Genomic DNA, 21233 nt, shown 5'->3' on the forward strand with positions numbered 1-21233 from the left:
GGTATCTCACGGGTCTGTTCACCAAACCAAAAGAGAGAGAGCTGCACAGCCATGAGTCCCACATGAACTCCTGCGTGGAAAACATGACAGAACACACGATAAAAAGCAGTAAAGGACAAGGACACAGAGGCCCTGTCCTTCCAATGCATTTCCAGCATCACAGTTGCATCGCCTCGGAAATGCGTTGAGGTAAGGGCGGCTGCAAAAAGGGAGTGGGCATTGAGATAGCCTTGCAGTATTTTTTGTCGTTAATACTCCTAGCGATGAAACAACAGGATACTGCGTCTATGAGTTCACATAGCTTCCGAAGTTTAAACAAGGCTTTAGGTGCCGGCCCAACAACTTGTTTGTAGGCCTATCTAGTTCTAGGTAAGGGATGGTATTGAGGATCTCACCCAAAATTATATCACCATCTGCAAAAGGCTGGAGCTTACCTAGCAGTGCCTCAAAACATGTGTGTGAAATTGACATTATGCCTATAAACATTGACGAGAAGTACTCGCTTACCCAACAGGTTTTCCTCGAGTTTAGGTATCGACTTTATGGGCCAGGTTAACTTGAATACAGCAAAATTGTTGTACATGATGACTCATTGTGGCCACCCCTTGACTGTGAGGAGACACATGCAAATCATTTTTTTTGCATCCCCATTGGTGTGCAAAGGAGTTAGGTGCCCCAGGTGCGAAATGTGTTTCCTGTAACATTACCATTATGACCTCATCTCTTTAAGTATGCCATCATTTTCTTTGCTTCAATAGCATTGTTTAATGCCTGTACGTTCCATGATAAGGCTGTGATCAGTGCATGGTTAAGACTATCACTTCCAGTATTTGTAGACATAATAAAGTCTGGAGAATAAGATTCACCAGAATGTTGCGTGCTGTTGCCCATCCTTAGGTGTTTAAAAAAATAGAACATGTCATAAATGTTGCTGTAAGTCAGCATAACATGCCCCACTCGCCCCCCAATCTCCTCTAATCCTCACTGCTAATAACCCCAACTGTCAGTGTGCGTACCCCCTTCCAGATAGCAATCGAATTAGACCTAATACTGCACAAACGTATACAGAAAATCAAACCCACTAATGCAGCCTCGCTATTGGGGGATGGAAGGGGCGAAATTAAGCAAAGCCTCAAATAAGAATGCTTTACGGTCCAATGGGTTTGTCCAGCCAATCAATCTTTAAGTTACATGAGTTAATACTATTATATAATATTGTTAATATTGAAGCGGACATCCTGGAAAGAAAAGTTAAAACCCATATTCACGTTGAAGCTCTTGGGCTGTGTGAAGCTGTAGGACCTGGATAATGGATATCCAGAAGTTAGAGGTGTCCGCCCACTTGACAAAGAATACAGCCTTGTCCTTATGCAGTATTTTCAGCCTCGAGGGAATCCGCATCTTATATGAAACCCCATTGTAACAGAGTCGTTACTTGACATCGTTGAATGTCCTCCTCGCTCCCTGCACCGCTGGGCTGAAATCTGGGAAGACAGAAATCTTGGTATTTTCAAAGCGCAGGGAGCCTTTTTCATCTGCTGCGCGCAAGATCAAGCCGTGATCATGATAAATAAATATGCGGTCTATGATCGGTCGGGGAGGCATGGCAGGGGCCTGTCGGGCATCAGGCAAGTGAAGGGCTCGCTCGGTAGGGAATTGGGATGATAGCACTGGGTGCACCAGAATTTCTGACAAATGTTTTTCCCAAAATATCTCCATTGATTTATGCGTGACCCACTCCGGCACACCCGCAATCCTAAAGTAATTTCAGGGCGATACCAGATTTTTTTTGCTACCATGCCAAACAGATCCTTTTTTATTTTAGCTGTCTCTTCCTCTAGCTTGTGCACAGTATCATCGGTATTATACGTTTTTCTGCCTCTGTCATCCCACCACAAATTTGAGCTGCTTTGCATTGTGTGGCTTCAACCTTATTAGTCGTAGTTTCCAGCTTTTTCATTAAGCATATGTAGTGTGGCCTTCATTTGCGCCACATTAACCTCCTTTTGCTCGGGTTGGGCGGCCATAATGCTAGGATTCTGGTCCTGTTTGGGGTTGCAGTCAGCAGACAGTTGGGAGTTTTCCGCTGCACATATGTCATGCTTGGCCTGTTCTGATGCCTCTTTCCAGCACTGTGGCATCGCTCTTGTACCCTGCCTGGATCAAATTCTCACTCTATGGAGCTTCCCCTACTCCTCCATCCCACTGTAAAATGGATTCCTCCCCACTGCGGTTCAGACTCCTGCCATCCGCTCTGGTGCAACCACACCTAGGCTGTAGGGTCGGGTGGCTAGGATCAGTCTCAAGATCAGGGTGTGTTGTTCCCCAGTGGATGTGGGTATAGAAGTGGGTTAGGCAGTCGTTCAACAGAAAGATTTAGCTACTCCGATAATGCCAACTCCTGTACCCTAAGAGGTGAGTCAGGCATGTATAACAAACATGAGGAATTTCAATAATGGCAAGTAGGTGTTAGTAGCAAGGGTTCCAGCTCCAGTGTGAAGCGCTCAGCTTATGCTAAGACCCGTAAATGTAAGTTCTTTTGATCAGGGAGTTTTTACAAACTTGGAAAATTCAGATTTCTGACATACAACCCGTTCCAAATGTTGTTGGGGGCCATGGGAAGTAAGCATAAGGGATTTGCCGCATGTGTTTTCTTAAGCATGGCTTCAACATGCCCAGGCTCACCATTATTATTATTATTAAGGTATTTAGTGAGTGCGGACCGAGCTTCAAGAAGCAACGGAGCACTTTACAGGGGTCTACAACAATACAGATGCATAATGGAGCGCTTTTCAGAGGTAACAACAGAACAGATATACAGTGGGGGGGTGGATAGAGAGGGGCACAGAGGAGGGGTACAGCTGTAGAGGGTGGCGGGGAGGAGAAGGGTGGATGGCATCGAGCGAGTCAGATGGCGCGGGGGCAATGTGATGGCCTAGGTGTTGAGGATATGATATGATCGTTTATTTATATCGCTCCCATACACAAGTGTTTCAGGAAGAGAGACTCCTGATGAGGTGGGTATTGAGTTATTTTCTGAATTGTAGGAGCGTGGGGGTGAGTCTGATGCTGGCGGGGAGGACGTTATTATTATTATCGAAATGTACAAAGCGCAATGTTCACCTGAAGGCATCTCATGGAGCTAGCTTCAGCACCGGTGGAGAGGAGAAAAATAAGAGATGACTAAAACAAATGGGTTTTCAAAGAACGACTAAACCCTAAGTACTCCTTCATAGCCCGAAGTGGCACAGAGAAGAGAGGTCCATAGCTGGGCGGCGGCCACCGAAAAAGAATGTCCACCAACTGGGTAAGCTTAAATCGCGGAACCGTGGCCAGGCAAGCATCAACAGAATGGATGTATCAGGTAGGCTGGTTGAGCAAGAAACATTGAATTACAATGATTTAGCTGAGACAGAACCAAAGAGGACACAACAGGTGCCAAGGGCTGTGGAGAAAGGAAAGGAAGAACCTTGCATAGGCTTTTGAGTTGAAAGTAACCCTTCTGGCATATCGCGCTTACCTGAACTCCATAGAGAGGCTGGAATCTTGACCCCTAAATCCTTTACCCATGGAACAGGGGAGGGAAAGGGGCCAAGAGAGCGCGGCCAACATGAAGGGCTCCATAGACCAGTAGCTGAGGGAGGCCCCCCTATTAACACCCCCGTTTTCTCACAGTTTAGTTTAAGCCTATTATCAGACATCCATTCTCCCACAGCTGCCAAACAGGTTTTCAGAATTTGGGTGTCGTCAGCATAAGAATAACACTGGAAGCTATGGGAGAAGATAAGTCTAGTTAATGGCTGAATATAAACAATAAACAAAACCGATGAGACCGCAGACCCCTGAATAACACTCAAAGAGAGAGTGCTAGAGGTAGATAGAATGGGAGGTAAAGAAAGGGACTGAGACCGGTCAGAAAGAAATGAAGAAAGATAGAACGGCACCGGACAGGCTTCCCCCCGCAAGGAGATCCAGCAAGATGGTATGATCAGTCGTATCAAAGGTGACGGAAAAGGCGAGCAAAATTAAGGCTTCCACGTCACCTTGATTGTATAACCGGACTAGATCGCCTACTATGGAAATCAGCACACTCTCTGTGCTGCACCCAGCTAGGAACCCAGACTGAGAAGAGTGAAAAAAAGAAGAAACCTCTACAAAAGAACAAAGCAAAGGACATATTAGTGACTCTAAAAGTTTCTTAAGGAAAGTTAAAAGAGAGATGGCGTAAACAGTAGCCAAAACAGTAGAATCTGATGAAGGTTTTTCCAGAAGAAGAATAACTAAAGCGTGTTTAAGAAAAGAAGGAATTACACCATTGGAAAGCGAAGAATTACCTGCTTGTGTGATAAGAGGGGCAATCCGAGGAATTATTTCTTGCAAGACAGAAAGAGGGATAGAATCAGCAGGTGATGCAGACTTCAACCTAGCCGACATAGCTATAATCTTCTCAGGAGTCAATATGGGGAAGGAGCAGGGCTCAAGTCGATAGTACATGTGGGGGGAGGGAGTGCCCCGCTTTTTTAAGAAGGCACCTTGATATGCTAATTTCTGGTGATGCCACATTCAATTGGTCGGTTAATGAGTCCCCACACTTTTTTGGGGGGGGTCTTGACCTCTGGGAAGGAGGACCATGGCTGAGAGCAAGTAGAAGCGTGAATCTCTGTTAGTCTATCCACCGACCTCAGACCAGAAGGGCAGATGTTCTCCCGGCTCTTATTGATCTTCTCCACCAAATACAATCGAGAGAGAATCGCAGAAGGACTGGCATGGAGGGATAGGCTCCGACAGATGACAAGGGACGTACAACCTTAAAGAGCTCTCGAGATTTTTATTTACTGAGACTTCCACTTTATGCAAGAAATAGGTACACTTGGCTGCGCAGATTGCTTTATAGTAGACAGGTGTACTTTGTTGCAGCAAGGTCTTCAAAGTGGGGCAATAGCCAAGGTACCATTTGCATTCTGCTTGCCTTCGTTGAAGTCAGAGGGCCCGAAGGTGATCATTGAACCAAGGTTCAGATATGCTCGCTTTAGAAAGGAGCTAAAAGATCTGCAGTCACCAAAAAGGCCTGTGGAACAATATTACGGTCAAGTGTTGTCTGGCCAGAGCACAAGGTTTCCAAATGAATGGCGACGTCATAACTGGGTACCAGACGCCAATTCCTACGAGATGTGGCACAAGACTTTTGTCCAGACTGAACAGATGGAATTTCCCAAGTAAAAGGGATAATGAAATGGTCAGACCAGAAATTAGGCACCGCAAGGATAAACAGAAATATGCGGTGTAGAGGAAAAAACTAAAATCAAGATTATTACCTAGACGATGCGTAGGAGCAGTGACTAACTGAGGAAGAGCAAGTTCATTCATGGCTGCCATTAATCTGCATACCAGTATATCAGAGAGATCATTAAATTTAAGATTGAAGTCACCAACTATCCAAAGAGTAGACAAACAAAGCTGCAAATCAGCAGCAAGCTCCAAAAAAACAGCGCCGAAGCTAGAATCAGAACCGGGAGGACGATAAACGACCAAAATATGAATGGTCATATTTGGGGACAAAGCAAAGGTGTAAGCAATGCCTCCATTTTTATATCATGATTAAGAGGTAACTCTGTCCCAGAGAACACCTCCTCTGTAGCTATCTCTCCTCTTGGTGTTGCGCCCCATAGAATACAGTTGAGTCCCACAATAAATGTGGACCAACTGTACACATCATTCTTTGCCTTTTCCATCTCAAGCATTGTGTACAACTTTACTATCCATCACCCTCATACCAAACTATCTATCCAACTTACCTTCTCTCTATCACTACTGAGTGTTCTATCATACTTCTCATTTGCCTCTCTGACAGGCAAAGTGCTTTGACGCCATAAACTATGGCAGGAGGTGCTATGTAAATGCAAGATATCATAACAAATGATAAAGGCAAAAACACTTGAGTTGAATCTAGGTACTAGCCCTCCTCGGATGAACGTAACTATGCTCTTTCAGGCTTCCGACTATGTTGTCTCTGCAGCGGAACAGCGGCAGAGTCAGCAGATCTAGTCAAACATCGGCAGAGCCAGCAGATCTAATCATTACCAGTTGGTTGTGCTCCTCTCGCTGTAGGCCCGCCGCGCACAGACCCGCGTGAGAGTGCCAGATGCTTCTGCAACCGAGGATGCCCAAGCGCCATCTCGCACCTGTCTGCTTTCCAGCATGGCTCCCACCTATGGAAAGTACCAGGTCAGTTGACCGGTTTTAATCAATACAGGCAACTCTCCACATGGATCAGCTCCTTTTTGCCATCAATACAGCCGGATTCAGGATAGATCAGAGGATGGAATTGAGGGATTTCAGCGCTCGCTGTATGGAGCTTCAGACTTCAGCCGCCATTTTGTCTATGGCTCGCTAGCACCCCCTTCATTTATTTTTTTTAAACAGATGGTGGAAATTTTACAAACAGTTATGCTACAACTGAGTTGCCTCGCAGATTGCACCAGCTGCAAAAAAAGATTTTAAACAAATGCTCTTGTTTCCTGCTGATATTCATCGTTTACTCACCATAAAAGGGCCTCTTCCGCAACTCATCGCGATTGGGATATTGACAAATTCTCGTCCATGCAGAAAATAACTGTCATGTCTTGATGTGGAGGAGGGGTTCTCACCATGCTAACGCTGCACTCCTGCTTCATGCTCTGAAGTATCCTGTATACTAGCCGTGCTTTACAAAGCACAGGAAAATGTATAAATAATAACTGTGAATGCAACAATTTAGTGGTAAATAGTGGCCAATTTGCACACTGTAGCTCCAGAGAAGGCTCCAGATGAACCCTTTCCACAGGACATGGAAGGGTTTTAGGATGGTGGCATTTCTGACTCCTACCTGTGAGGCAGCCCTCACACCACACACACACACCCAGGACAGTGGGGAGGGGAGGATGTGTCCCCTTCCCCGTGCCCTGGTCCCTGCATCAGTGCTTTAAATGGGCCGGTCCTACCCGGCCCTCAGTACCTGCACTACTTATTTTTGAGCATTTCAGTACCTGTGCTTCTCAACACCTGAACGAGAGTACCGGTACTCAACTATGAGGCGTGGTGAAAATAAAGCTTTTAATTTCACTTGATTGCAATTTAAAGGACTAAGCTTCTGCAGCCTTTGCAGGTGTCATCACTGCGAAGACCCTGTGAAACCAGCTCTACTGTGACAAGACCACAGAGACTAAGAAGAATACAAACCCACGACTACACACTCAACCCGAGAAGATGGAGTAATGAGGCTCAAGCCTCGGTATCCAAAATCACTGCTGATGGATAAAAGTCTATCAGCAAGAAGAAGAACAAGCACAGCCTTTGCTGTGGAGAGCTGCGGCCCGCTCTCGCCTCTCTCCACCACCCGCAGTGCCCATCATGTCTCCTTCAGGGCCCACCCTGCAGCGAATAGGAGAGACATAGATGCAGCTAGTGCGCTCCGGGCACACCAGGCATGGAACACTATTTCGCTAAGCGGGCTTCACCTGTTACTTGATGGAGCAGGGATTGATTTGGAAAGTCTGGGAAATTACTTTTTTTAAGTTGTTTCTTTGTTATTAGCAGTGCCACTTCTAATTTGTAAATGTTTAAGTCAGTTGTGATGGAACGTTTTGGACTGAAAACTCGCGCAAAGCACCAGTTCCCTACTGAATTTCTGGTTAGGCAATGAACGCGAGCAATAATAAAACTCCCCTTTTAAAGTTTCGTTTACAGCTATGATATCTGCTAGTTTGATACGCAAGAAAGAAAGTCTCAGTTTATATGGACATTCACATTTTCTTTACCCAATGCATAACAACAAACTGGAAGTTTGTGTGAAAGGATCACAGACCACTTTTTTTTTTGACCAAAGTGTGTGATCTTTGGCACATCATTTAATCTCACAGGGCACTGACTGCAAAGAAAAGGATGCGCCTAAAAGAGACCTGTGCTGAAAGTGCTGCGCTGGAAGGCGAGTACCTCTTTTTTCCCATTTAAATCATTGCCCTGGATCTCTGAAAACCGGACGGAATGTACTAGAATGCAAAGAAATAGCCAGTGCTGGGTAAGGTATGAACACAACAGGCTAGTTAAAGCTCTCTGCACATCGTGGCACCTTTGCACAGCCACCGGAGTGTGTGGTGTGTGAATTTGCACGGATGTTGCACGTGCCAAAAACAAACCTGAGTGCAAGCGTGCGCAGGGCTGCGTCTTGGAGTCGTTTCCTGACAAGTCTGCACAGACCTGTGAGATTGGCCCTCCGCTCAGCCTTTCCACTGGTGTAACTGCAAAGGCATTTCAGAAAGGGCCCTGTGTGGGGGCTTTGCAGGCGGCCCACAATGCCAGCTCTGTGTAATGCTCCAGGTTACCCGTGAAAGATTTCGCCACCTCGACTCTGGCGGGGCCTGCTTGGCTGCTAGACGCTTTCGGCCCCTCCCTGCAGGAGCTCTTGGCTCACACGCGGGCAGGGCTGTAGGCTCATTCCTTGCTCGCTGGCCGTGAATCTGACACCGTGGCCCAGTCTCACTCCTGGCCATTAATGGTCCCATTCTGATAGGGCTACGAATCATGCACGGGGCTAGACCTACGCCATGGCATTCAAAGGGGGTCGTGTTAAATAAAATGGTAACTGCGTGCAGGGGACCACCAACCATAGATGGCAACTGTTCACAATGGGCTCGAGGGTCACTGTTGCTGCACTCCGGAATTTGCATGATCTACATAGCTCCACCCACCACATCAAAAGGACAAGATGCACCGTGAGCCCTGCACACTGAGGACAAATGCATTAGAATTGGAAACAAGCACAGCTTACTTGTATTTACCTTGTTGTAATAGTGTTTAATAGTGTAGATACGTGTGCTTGCCACAGGTGACAGACAGTTCCTTAGTTGATCGATCTGTGAATAATTTGACAGACAAGCACTTTATCTTGTTTGCATCACTCTGCGGAAGTGTGCACTGCATTTTACTTTTGAATTACCCTTTGATAGGCATTAATAAGTGGTGAAATTGCACTGGAGTGCCTTGTGATCCTGGGCAAAACTGTTCTGAGAATGTGCGTTCACTATCAGGGTGGCTTTATTCACAAATGAAAACTTCAGTAATGAATATATATTGCAAGGATTTCCTGTTTTTTTTGTGGGCCAAACCCACAAGATAGGGGTTAGTGCACAGCTGTGCGGCCAAAGTTTGCACTTACACGCTGTTGGGTCCTCGGCATGCATTTACTCTTCTCTTTTACTCTCGGCAATTAGCGATCAGTGGATCCATATGGGTTTTGCAGACGTCTGTGTCTAGCCCTGAATCTGTTGTTTACGGCGCTCTGTGAGTTCCATGTCGTGTCCCCACTTTTCTACTTCCAGGTCACCACAATCACCTACCAGGAAGTGAGGAAAACAATATGCTGTAAGCTATGTTCCTACATGGTACTGTGATGAAATACCTACTGCTCTGCGGGAGTACAGAGATGAGTACCAAATACAACTCCCTGGCACCTCCAATCTGCTACTAAACCAGCAATTATGCCAATCATAAAGGTTAAACAGGAATAGCCTGACAGGTGGAGCCCGGTGGCAGGCTATACTCTTCAAAAAGGATGTGAGCTAGCGCAGAAGCAGACCAAACAACAATAGGACTGTGGTACCAAAATAAAAGAATGTTCAACAAAGGTTCTAGAAACATAGGACAGTTTAGTGAAACTGACAGTACAAACACATTACTCATAAACGCTATAGTCCATCATTGTGAAGGAAGGCACGGATATGCAGAGTTTTAATTAAAGGGGTCACTCTGGGTCTGAAGACCGGGTGCACAGGCAATTATTTCACTAGGGACCTAAAGTACTACTGCTGGTTGTAGCATACATTTTACTGGCAGTAATGTGACTCCCACTGCTGGCAACAGTGGTACTATTGTTGGTGGTAGAACTAGTACTACTAGGAATGGCAGCACTTCTACTTCTGCTACTTCTATTAGGAAGGCAGGATTAGTCAGTAAGTAAACTTGTAAATTAAAAGAAAATGCACCCTTTTTCTATGCCACTTTGCAGCTATAATTGATCTGCAGACAGTGATGTCACTTCCTGTTTAAGGGCTTGAGTGGCGCTAGCCAATTGAAAGACAGCCATAGCAAGAAAACCGCATACAAAAATGTTGAAAATAAGTCAGGAAGGAATGTTCTTTTTGCGATGGGTTTTATATTTTGCTGGAAAATAGGGAGAAGAAATCATTAGGAACAAATTTTTTTTGTGGCAACTGTATATTCCCTTTAAAAGCAAATAATGATGTTGGTTGAACAATGTCTTCAATTACATTCTAGCGGTTTAGTAAAAGGCTCCTGGCCTGGCGTTTCTGACAACTTCCCGCATTCCTTCTTTCTCACACTACGTTGTGTTCGTTGTCGGTCTTTCTCTTCTTCTTTCGTTCACTTGGTCTCGCCCTCTCTTTCTGTCTGCCACACACAAACCCTCACTCTCTCCTTTCTCTGTTCCTCTCTCCTTACCGCCATGAATCCTCACCCTCTACCGGCCACCTTATCCCATTGTGGGTGTCTGCCATTGTTTAATGCACTCTCTTAGTGTCTAGGTGTTCTGGAGCTTGCAATGGAATGCTTGCTCATTCACAAGAAAATACCTGCTGTAGAAGCACGATAATTGCTCTCATTCATAAGCTAGGATTTACAGACACGCACCTTTTAACTGCCGAAATACCTGCACAACCATTCAGGCTACTGTGTTTACTCGCAAACCAACTTGTGTGGGTGGTCATATTTTCACGGTCCACTCACAGGAGCCATTGTCGGGTAGATACTAGCCTACTTTTTACCTGACGAGGTCGCTCTCTGTACATTTTGTTGACGTGTATGGGTTTAAGACTATCATTTGGGAAAGTAAGATTGCAACGCAGAGGATTTGGTCGAATTCGAATTTGTCACTTTTTTTCAATGAATTTGCCTGCAAATATATGTGGGGGGGGTGGGTAATCATAATAATTAATACCGGGTGAGGTCGGGGGACGGTCCGGAGGGGATCCCCCTCGCATATATGTGCAGACAAACGTGAACAAAGAAACATAGATGAAATCGATTTCGACTACAAAATCTCAACAATCTCCTAGAACCCTTTAATTTTCCTCCCAGACAGGCAGGTTTATCTTCCTTGTAAGGCTCACTCCCCTTTTCCCCTCACATCCTCTAAGACAGAGGTCTTCAAACTGTGGGGCGCGGCCGCATCCCAGGGGGGGCACCAGAGCCCAGCATGAAATGTAAAAAAAAAAAAAAACATTTTTTAGATTGGAGAAAATGGGAAGGGGCAGCTCGCATGGTCAGACTGGACCATAAAACTGTCTTAGGCACCAATGAACAAATGTCCAGCAGTTGCAAATGGATATTCAGTCCTTTAGTCACAGACTGTTTGAATAGTACCCAAGGGGTTGTTTTTTGTTCAAATGTAAACAAATTGTGATATTTAAAGAATATTTATTCAGCAACAATGGTCAAAACTACTAGCTGCATAGTGAAGTAACTCGTCAAACTGGCCCACATTAACAAAAAAGTGGCCCATTTTGACTGGCCTACACTAGCATTTTACATTTGGTACGGTCATCGCCCTATTGCCCTATAGGCCAGTCCAAGCCTGCCGGCTCATCCATAATGGGTGAGAGGGCATCCACCCACTGGCCACCTCACCCATTATGGAGGAGCTGAGGAGCCAGCCCAGTGAAACACTGAGCACTCCCTCAGCTGCTTTTTCCAGCTGAGGGAGTGCTCCTGGGCTGGCTGAACTGTCAAAGGGAATCTCTGTTTGCCTTTGACAGTTAATTTCCCCAGCTGCACATGATCACTGAGCCATGCAACGCTGGGGGTGTTTTGCTTCGCTAGCCTTGCATAGCTCATTGGAAATGCTGGCTGGGGCACTGCATGTATGTATATACGAGGGGGTGCTCCTGCGCCTCCTCGCACATACGGGCAGAGCAACCTGGAGCGGGCATTTTAGCAACCACGTGCAGGCCCCTGCAGAAGGTATGTTTATGGCGATTTATTTTTTATTTAAATGTGTATGGATGTGTATGCTTGTGTTATGGGACCGTGGTGGGAGCAGGATGGGCAGCAGCACTGGGATAGTAGTGGGAGTAGAGTGTGGAGAGCCCAGGGTCTGTACTGGGAGTAGGGTGCGGACGGTGACGGCACGCAAAAGATCATAGTGATTTCTACATACTGTCCATCTGGCACTTTTGGGGGGGGCCCGGCCTGCCCAAACTTTGCTCAGGGGGGGACCAGGCCAAAAAAGTTTGAAGACCACTGCTCTAAGATGTCATAGAATCTTACACAACCACACACAAATGCCTCCCCCCTAACGGCTAAGCCACCACGGGCCTAGCCATTAGCACGTCAACACTCATCCAAATCACAACTAAGTTCTCCTCTGTAGCCCATACACTCTCCCACACCAGCGGCTAACCAGAGTCAAAGTGCTGTAGCCCATCAGATAGTGAGTTCTTCCCAATGGATACCACGGATCCTATTTCTTTTGAAAGGGGACATTTGTCCCTGCATTTGTCTGTGTGGCTGTTACGGGGCCGGTTTGCCACTCCCCATGAATCGATGGGGTATACTGGAGAGGACCGCTTGTCATTGGAGACTGTGACTTCATATACTGTGCATGGTTTGTTTGTTTATTGATTTATATAGCGCACCAAACCCGGGGGTATGTGGGCGTGTTACAAGTAATTTCAATTTTCAGGTTGCACAAAGGCAGGGGCGTAGACAGGGTAGGGCCTGAGCGGGCAAGGCCCACCCAAAATCTGTAAATTCCCACTCAGCAGCACTGTGTGGGCCGCACTTGTTAGTCAATCCTGGCTACGCCACTGCACAAAGGAATGGTTACAGTCATTATATACAAAAGATACAACAAGGAACATACAATATAATGAAGGTACATAATGGTAGTTAAATAACAAAGACATTGGGCCTCATTACAGGCCGGGCGGTCCGGAATTAACAGTGGCGGTAAACTCGCCGCCAATGTTAATTCCGGACCGCCCGATCCCGAGTCCTGCAGGTGGGAGGTGATGTTCCCACCAGGTCTGACCTGGCGGGTTGAACACCTCCCACCTGCAAGCGGACGTGGAAACACCAGCACCATCACAAGATGGTGCCGGTGTTTCCACTTCCCCATTCCCATTGAGTCCTATTGGACTCAATGGGAATGGAGATTTACCAAATTCCGCCTCCGGAATTCCCGGGACACCGGGGTCGTAATGCCTGGGTATTTCTGGGAGTCACAGAGGCGAAATGGTAATACGAGTCCGGCGGTAACCAGGCGGTTTTACCGCCTCGGTTACCGCCGGACTTGTAATGAGGCCCATTGTATTGATATGATAGTACATCCGTAAATGCCCTAAGGCATATCATAGGTCCTTAGACGAAAGCCAGCTTTTAGTGTTTTTCCTAAAGCTAGGGAAAGACTGGTCTGATCTCAGAGAAGGAGGGAGGGAGTTCCATAGCTGGGCAGCCCTAACAGGAAAACTGCTCCCGCCTGCTTTTTTCAATTTAAATCTAGGGACTACGAGGCAGGATGAGTTTGCAGTATTGAGGGGCAGAGATATTTTGGCATTCGTGGATGAGGGAGACTGTTTTAAACTGAATTCAGTCCATGATTGAAAGCCAGTTATTCTTTCGCCTAGCCTCCGAGATATGTTGTCTCCTGGGAATACCTAAGGCAGTTGTAAGTGCATTATTTTGAAGAATTTGGAGCTCACTGACAATGTAATTGCTAGCACCTAAGAAGAGGGCATTGTAATAATCATGTTTTGAGAGCATTAGGGCTCTCGCAAAGGTGATGAAGCTCTCGATGGAGAGCAACGGTTGTTAGGGAGAATTCTCATTTTATGGCTAATTTCCCTTACCTATAGAGTCCCCCAGCAGATTTACTGGATTTGAAGGGTTTGTTTTTTTCTCCTGCTAAGAGTGAGACTCTTTTCCCCACTCTTAGGCATTTTTGCTATGTGTGTTCTAGGCTATTTTTGTGTTTAATGTCTATGGGGTTTCTCTCACCTCCATAGGAACCGTCTTTACTCACATGTGTTACACAGCACCCTCCGTGCAGTGACACAGGGGTGTCGTAGTGACCCCCAAACATAGACTCCATACCCTGGGACTGACTACTGTCTCCTAGGGTATGTAAATTCCCCATTGACTTTACTAGTCAATTTTAGTGAACTAAACCTGTACAACCCATCTTACTATGAAGGTACTGGGAAGTGTTAATAGTTTTTCCCTTATGTTCATTTTCGAGAGGGTACCGTACAGTCCCTCTCTCAAAAGTTTCTGGCTGGTGGCAGTGGTTACTACTGTAAATATTCGACCGCTAATATTTTCCTATGGGATTTTCCCATTGTTCGAGGCTACCACATTTTCTGACAGCCTCTAACATACCGCTGGTGTATTTTAATATTAACTTTACTCCGGTAGGTTTTATTTGCCAGAACTTTAATATAACTTCTGTCTCGAGTCTTTCTCTAAACTCCTAACCCAGGTCGGGGATCCTTTGTTCGTCCTTTTGGCGGGCTTCTGCCGAGAAGACCTCCTTTCGGCGCCACTGAGTCTGAGGTGGGTCCATTGTGTGGGAGGGGGAGTAGGACCCCTGGACAGGGTCGCCTCAGCAACCCATGTGGCACTCTCTCCTGATAGTTTGGAGGGTCTCCCGCCAAGATGACCACTCTAATGTGTGAGTGACAGCTACGCTGTATGAATGGGGATCTTTTTGCATAAAAGCAGGGTCCTGAGGACTGGAAGAGCAAGACGTCACCACTGGAACTAAGAAGCCAAAGAGGAGAGAAGCTAAAGACATGTGCAACGACTGAACCCCCGGTGAAGCCCTGCTGCAGCTTCTCAGCACTTTTCTCCACACGACGAGAGAAGATCTTCATCTGCAAGAGCCTTCTTCCCTTGAGCTGGTGGGGCCAACCAGTTTGCCAACCTGCCTTGGTCGAATCGCCAGTACCCTGCAATCGGAGACTGGATAGCTAGGCACCAGTCCACCCGGACTGCGATTTAAAGGAGCGTACCTTTTATTCGTCGGGCAGCACTGCGGCTGCTTTCGTCCCTGGGTAGTGCAGTAACTCGAACCTTCCTCCACGACGAGAGCCTCTCTTCCTCTGCTGGATCCCCCGAACTGCAGGAACTACCAGGAACAACCGCCACCGCAGGAGCCACTTCTTCATTTATAAGGTACATTGTTCCGCCAGGCCGCCCCTTCTGCGTGGTAGTGCTAAAGGTTTTTTAAATCCTTTACCTACCTGTCGGATTGGCCGCCTCTCTCTCTTAACATTGTCTTTCAAATTCTGCATCCACATTTTCGAAATTGTTAATCAAAGACTTGACTGCAGCTACAAGAACATTTTGCTCCTGGGCCCTTGCCCTGTACCACTGACTCTGGCACAGGCCTACTGACTCTTGCTAAATTTGTTAGAACTGCCTTCTCTAGATTGCTTCTGAACTAGAAATGTGTTGGTGCACCTACTTCTTATAACCACCCTTTCTTCCCCACTTTTAAACCTTGTGAAATGCCATTTTGCTCAATTTTCATTTAAGTATTTTTTATACTGACGCACTGCCTTGCTTAAACTGGTTCACACACTTATGGGAAGTGTTGCTAGGGTGCGTAAGAAGGAATTTCTGTATAACTTTTGCTTTCCCTCCCTTGTGAGAAATTGGTAGAGTGCCATTTGAGTTTGGTTTGCATGTGCCGTTTTGCTCAGTTTTCACTCTTGCTCAAACTTGTCTACAATTTAACTAGGGAGTTGTGTATACTTTCTTTGACCGAATTTAACTTGCTTTAAGAACTGTGATAGATGTGTTTAACTAGATGTGTATAAAATAAATATATATGTTCTTTTACTACAAAGCTTTGGTCAGTGTTTCCTTGTTCCATAGTACTGAAGGCCTATTGTGTAAACCCTGAATACTGCTCATCTTCCTCTTGAGATACGTCTGACTGCTCAGCCACAGCTACCAACTAAATCTTTGTGGTACAAACTGATACCAAAGGGGATTTATTGCTCTCACCTGTAGTCCTAATCTTGTATAGTGCTCCCTAAGGAAACTGCACAGGATTCTGCCTAACAACGGTTTACAGGCCTGTATCAACTTGCATGTATAGGCTGTTGCAGAGGCAGTGGCATTAACTTGTTTGCCCAGATTAAGAGCCAAGTCTAGGTCGAAACCTAAAATTTTTACCTCTTCTGCCACTTTAACGTCATTACCATCAATGTTGAAGGATATGTATTTGTTACTGAGTTTGTTAAGGTTGGCCGGTGCTCCTAGGACATGGAGCTCTGTTTTATCATCATTCAGGATCTCATGTACTCTGTGTGTATGGAGTGGCTATAGTATGTTTGTCTCGGTTCTTATTGTAGCCCCCTGTGGTATATTAGGGAATGCCAGTTTCTAGTATATGATTATCAGTGATTCTCTGTATATAATAACTGCATGAGGCGTGTTTATCCATGTACAATCTGTCATTTTGAGTCTTGAAACACATCGTGTATCGGCGCATTAAAAATACCCAACAAAATCCAATGGATCCTACAGTATGTAGTTTGTTGTGACTTTTCTTGACCTCTCTGCTCCCCACTGGTGCAGAGGCTGTGTTTGAGATTAGTTATTTGTTCCTGTTGATTCTGAGGGTCTATACTGTCTATGGGGCTGCTATCGGCTGTATCTGTAGCTGTGATACATTATTCAACACGATTGTCTGCCTTTGACTCTTCTGCATTCATTTGTCTGTCACAGCTTTGTCATGTTTATCCCCTACACCCCCCCCCGTTACCTTTACTTCTTCTGAGTTTCACATCTTCTAACATTCACTTCATAATTACAGGGGGAGACCCTCTGTGATCCCACTTCTTTTCTAACCCATGTTCTTCCCCTTACCATTCCCTTAACACCAAGCCTAACCCTGGAACCTTCTCAGTCTGCCTTCATACACATTACACACTCATTTCTGTGACTGGTTCCTCTCCATGAGGTGTGAGTTACTTCATGTCCACTCATTACACACTATTCATCGAGCACCACTCAGGGCATACGCCAGAGTAATGGCCAGAACTCCTCTGATAGAAGGCTTTGTCAAGCGCTTCGATGTGGTTTCAGTGTCCAAACTTACTTCGATCACGTTTGACTCTTGTAGGCTGTATTATATTTGTTTTTTTAATGTTTTGGATGGGGAGTCAGGGGTACCCCCCATACGTATGACCAGAGTTCACCAAAAAGTGGTAGAAGTAGGTGCGGTCGATGAAATCACAAAATATCTTGTCCAAAAAGGTACGGAACAGAGAGACTGTGTTATGAGCCAGATCTACTGTGTGCCTGGAGGGTATTCAATATATGCATTATATCATGTGTAATTATTATGAAATCCACTGGGGCCACCACTTTGGGAGCCCTTTTGTTATGAGTTCTGTTAAAGCATATAGTTGTGTTTAAAGTTAATTAACAAGGCGGGTTTCATGTATTTATGTCATTGTGTTTATTTAATTCAAATAGTGTTTTTGATCAGAAACACTGTAAAAGACATGTGTATTATACATAAACACACACCAGGTGGTTGAGAGGGAGAACAGGAACATATAGAGGGCCACTACAGATAGGCAATTCAATCATATACAGCACCAGTGTTACCTTTTGTACAGTAGTTTACAGTTGATTTACTGGTGGAGACAAGAGAGAGGTCCACCGGGTGCGGATAATATGTCTCACACAAGTCACTTCTCAATCACGGTCTTGAAGCCCAGTCCTCTGGTAGCATTCCTAATGGCAGGAGTTGGAAGTTCAAGTGGTAAATGAATAAGGAGATTAAAGGAGCAGAGGTGAGAGGATTGAACGGGCGGGTGGGGAACTGCTATGGGCAGGCTTGAAATCGCTGGGTGCCAGGAGTAGAGTATGGGCAGCAGTGGTGTATCTCAGCTTTCTGCTGCCCTAGATGCAACTAAGTGCCTGTGCCCCCCTCCTCAACTTTACTCCACCTCTGCCAGACTCAGCACCTTCACCAGATTCCAAGTCCTACAACAGACTTGTTCCGCCTTGGCCAAACTAGACCCCTTCACCCCCATGATGTCCCCTATTTTGGTATCATAACAAGCTAGGGACTGTTTTAAGGTTGCAGGGATTAGAAAGTTATTGCTTCTTTTAAAGGGAGTGATCAGAACATAAGCTGTCTGCCAACAGGTCACAAGTGAGGCAATGTCGGAACGAGGAACATTTGTTTCAATGCTAATATCTGGTTTCTCGCGAGTTGCCTACTGTCACCCCATGAAAAGCACCTCGTCTGGTCTGTAACATGAATGCTTCAGGCAACATAACTACGTTTCTACATGCAGTTTTGTCAAATGTAAAGGTTTACATATGAAATGTTTGCAAGTGGCATATGTGCATCCTATAAAAATGTTGAATACAAATAACTCAACTTCCTTCTCATGGCTACAGCTTTGGTGTCAGCAGGGGGCACAATGGAAATAAGGCAAATTAACAGCTGCTGCAGCCCATAGACCACCAATCCCTTGGGCTGTAACACCATTAAAAGATGGCAAAATCACAAGCGAAGTTTGCAAACTCTGCCTGGGCATAAACACTTCTGTAGAGTAAAGACAGTTGGAGAAGGTTCATGGAACCTTTTGCTGTGCATTCTCATGGTGGAGTAATAGATAAGGGTGACCATGAACATTCATGGTTGAGAAGCAACAGCATTCCTCGTAGCTATGCAGTGCAGGCAACTTTTATAACAAATAAAGTGGTACATATTGTTAACATCATTGCTGTTTGTGCCATTATCCTAAATACGGATCTATGTGATTACTGTGCTGATTAGAAAGAACTCCAATTATAATGTGTAGTTGCACCAATACAATAAATGCGTTTCTGGTTGTTTTGCATATTAAAGAGCATTTTAGGAACATAAGAATGACCAAAGAGCTTTAAATCTGTCATACATGTCTGTGAGAGTTGAATGACTGAATCACTAAATACCTAATGCATGCTGGGTTTGGTATGCATTTCCTTTTCTTTTTTACACAGAGTCAACCTAACAATAAAGCTTTTGTAAATATCAAGCATATATTCAAGTTTGGCCATCAAAAGATTTAACTGACAGAATGGAATGACTGCTAACAACTTACAGTCACTTCTGCGCTACTGTGGATCACCTGTACTCTAAAAAACAAAGTAAACTTTATATTTAAAAAAAATGACCACATTGAAAATAAACTTCTATAAGCAATCTGCTCCTGTGGAAATCTGCAGGCCACACCTTATTGTAAATACGTCTCTGATGGGGGGATGGAGTTAGCTTTTCTCTGATTGGGGGTGGGGGGTGGAGTTAGCTTGTCTCTGATGGGGAGATGGAGTTAGCTTGTCTCTGATGGGGGTGGGAGGATGGAGTTAGCTTGTCTCTAATGGGGGAATGCAGTTAGCTTGTCTCTGATGGGGGATGGAGTTAGCTGGTCTCTGATGGGGGAATGCAGTTAGCTTGTCTCTGATGGGGGATGGAGTTAGCTTGTCTCTGTTGGGGTGGAGTTAGCTTGTCTCCGATGGGGAGATGAAGTTGCATTGTCTCTGATTGGGGGTGGAGTTAGCTTGCCTGATGGGGAGATGGAGTTAGCGTGTCTCTGATGGGGGAGGGAGTTAGCTTGTCTCTGATGGGGAGATGGAGTTAGCTTGTCTCTGATGGGGGGTGGAGTTAGCTTGTCTCTGGTGGGGAGATGGAGTTAGCTTGTCTCTGATGGGGGGTGGGGGGATGGACTTAGCTTGTCTCTGATGGGGGATGGAGTTAGCTTGCCTGATGGGTAGATGGAGTTAGCCTGTCTCTGATACACAACGACTCAATTTAAGTTAACTTAGGCCCTTTCTCGCCTAGTCCCGTCTCCTTTTTTGTTGTCCAGTCTACATGTAAGCGTTCTGATGCCCGCGGGCTTTAACGCTATATAAACAAATAAATAAAAATAAAAATAAATAAATGGGGGAATAGAGTTAGCTTGTCTGATGGGGAGATGGAGTTAGCTTGTCCCTGATGGGGGCATGCAGTTAGCTTGTCTTTGATGGGGAGATGGAGTTAGCTTGTCTCTGATGGGGTTATATTGTCTCTGATGGGGAGATGGAGTTAGATTGTCTCTGATGGGGTTAGATTGTCTCTGATGGGGAGATGGAGTTAGATTGTCTCTGATGGGGTTAGATTGTCTCTGATGGGGAGATGGAGTTAGATTGTCTCTGATGGGGAGATGGAGTTAGTATTCAGTCCATGGACGGATTTACAGGCAAGAAGAATTAATTGGGAGAAGGACTGGCTTTGCACGGTGAGCAACCCTGTATGGTGGCGGTGCGTTGAGGTGGCTGAGGAATGTGGGACGTGGAAGAAGGTGTGGCTGAGAAAGTTCAGTACTTTCTTGGGGAATGTAAAGAAATAGAATGGACGTCCTATGAGGGGATTGTCCTGCTGAGGAGAACAGTTGAGCTCATGGTTTTGGTGGAATGATAGGCAAGGACTTTGTGGATTTTCAGGAGTCTTATCCTGGTGGCCATGGCCATTGACATGGATGTGATAAACCATTGGAGCTTCAGGTCACAACTGAAGAAGATCCCCTCCGTTAGGTTGCGTGCCTTTAGGGATGGAGTGAGGATATTAAGGAAAATAATGCAGGCGATGGAAGAAAGGGTGGGCAATATAAGCAAGGAGGAAGGCCAAGTCTGTTTTGGAGGAGCACCGGGGAGCATAGTGCCCTCTGGTGAGAGATGATGCAGAGGCAGCCACAGCTATGAGGGGATAACTGAGGGTTGAGGAAGGGAATGGTAGGCATGGGCCAGCCAGACCAGGCTCATGCCAGCCCAGGACAAAACAAGGTTTGTAGCCCAATCCTTGTTTCAGGGCAGTGCTTTCCTAAAGCAGGGGCTGCACACAAACCCCATCTGCTGCGTTACCTGAAAAGAGGTTTGCTGGTCGAACTGCCCGCACGCAGTGAAAGTGCTTGGTAGTCAGCAATACTTGCCTGATGTGACCATTGCATGTACAGGAGCGATGCTGCCTGACATCCTGTCCAGCCCCTGCGCCACCCACACAACTCATTGATTGGTTGGGGCAGGACAGCGAGCCTACTGGTCACTTTATGGCTTTGCAGTTTTCATTGGCTTAGTGTGAAGGAGTGAAGCGGCGAGGGGAGGGAACTGATGGTGACTTGAAAATGTTCCTGCTC

The sequence above is a fragment of the Ambystoma mexicanum genome, chromosome 13, assembly GCF_040938575.1.
Source record: "Ambystoma mexicanum isolate Mex_15411 chromosome 13, UKY_AmexF1_1, whole genome shotgun sequence".
NCBI lineage: Eukaryota > Metazoa > Chordata > Amphibia > Caudata > Ambystomatidae > Ambystoma > Ambystoma mexicanum.